At 46.7% G+C, this 1230-nt stretch overlaps 6 non-coding genes across 6 annotated transcripts; all 6 read left to right on the top strand.

Annotated features, from left to right (window-relative positions):
* Positions 1 to 137: 137 nt before the first annotated feature.
* Positions 138 to 209, top strand: Pmar_PMAR002245. The gene has a single exon. It is a non-coding gene; the product is annotated as a tRNA-Ser (tRNA).
* A 102-nt stretch (positions 210 to 311) lies between these two features.
* Pmar_PMAR002246 lies at positions 312 to 383 on the top strand. The gene has a single exon. It is a non-coding gene; the product is annotated as a tRNA-Thr (tRNA).
* Positions 384 to 485: 102 nt separating this feature from the next.
* On the top strand, positions 486 to 557 carry Pmar_PMAR002247. The gene has a single exon. It is a non-coding gene; the product is annotated as a tRNA-Thr (tRNA).
* Positions 558 to 659: 102 nt separating this feature from the next.
* Pmar_PMAR002248 lies at positions 660 to 731 on the top strand. The gene has a single exon. It is a non-coding gene; the product is annotated as a tRNA-Thr (tRNA).
* Positions 732 to 833: 102 nt separating this feature from the next.
* Positions 834 to 905, top strand: Pmar_PMAR002249. The gene has a single exon. It is a non-coding gene; the product is annotated as a tRNA-Thr (tRNA).
* Positions 906 to 1007: 102 nt separating this feature from the next.
* Pmar_PMAR002250 lies at positions 1008 to 1079 on the top strand. Its single transcript has one exon. It is a non-coding gene; the product is annotated as a tRNA-Thr (tRNA).
* The last annotated feature ends 151 nt before the right edge of the window (positions 1080 to 1230 follow it).

Raw genomic sequence — 1230 nt, forward strand, 5'->3', positions numbered from 1 at the left:
AGCAGAAGGTCGTCAGTTCATCCTGGCAAGTGGCTTACAGCAGCATTAGGCTCTAGTCGGGTATGAGGAGCAGGAGCAGGTTTGCTCACTCCGCAAAGGATACAGGAAGATTATTGATTTATGCAGTTATTTGGTGTGTGATTTTAGCTTAGTGGCAGAACGTCTGCTTTGAAAGCAGAAGGTCGTCAGTTCGATCCTGGTAAGTGGCTTATAACACCATAAATATCTGGTCTGGTACGAGAAGCAGGAGCAGGTTTGCTCACTCCGCAAAGGATACAGAAAGATTATTGATTTATATACTCACTCTATGTGCCACTTTAGCTTAGTGGTAGAGCGTCTGCTTCGTAAGCAGAAGGTCGTCAGTTCAATCCTGGCAAGTGGCTTACAGCAGCATTAGGCTCTAGTCGGGTATGAGGAGCAGGAGCAGGTTTGCTCACTCCGCAAAGGATACAGGAAGATTATTGATTTATGCAGTTATTTTGTGCGCCACTTTAGCTTAGTGGCAGAGCGTCTGCTTTGTGAGCAGAAGGTCGTCAGTTCAATCCTGGCAAGTGCCTTATAGCACCATAAATTTCTGGTCTGGTACGAGAACCAGGAGCAGGATGGCCCATTCTGTGAACGGGACAGGAAAATTATTGATTCATAAACGTAATATGTGCGCCACTTTAGCTTAGTGGTAGAGCGTCTGCTTCGTAAGCAGAAGGTCGTCAGTTCAATTCTGGCAAGTGGCTTACAGCAGCATTAGGCTCTAGTCGGGTATGAGGAGCAGGAGCAGGTTTGCTCACTCCGCAAAGGATACAGGAAGATTATTGATTTATGCAGTTGTTTTGTGCGCCACTTTAGCTTATTGGCAGAGCGTCTGCTTCGTAAGCAGAAGGTCGCCAGTTCAATCCTGCCAAGTGGCTTACAGCAGCATTAGGCTCTAGTCGGGTATGAGGAGCAGGAGCAGGTTTGCTCACTCCGCAAAGAATACAGGAAGATTATTGATTTATGCAGTTGTTTTGGGCGCCACTTTAGCTTAGTGGCAGAGCGTCTGCTTCGTAAGTAGAAGGTCGTCAGTTCGATCCTGGCAAGTGGCTTATAACACCATAAACTTCTGGTCTGGTACGAAAACCAGGAGCAGGATGGCCCATTCTGTGAACGGGACAGGAAAATTATTGATTCATATACTTAATCTGTGCGCCACTTTAGCTTAGTGGTAGAGCGTCTGCTTCGTAAGCAGAAGGTCGT

The sequence above is a fragment of the Perkinsus marinus genome, assembly GCF_000006405.1.
Source record: "Perkinsus marinus ATCC 50983 genomic scaffold scf_1104296948276, whole genome shotgun sequence".
NCBI classification, from domain to species: Eukaryota; Perkinsozoa; order Perkinsida; family Perkinsidae; genus Perkinsus; species Perkinsus marinus.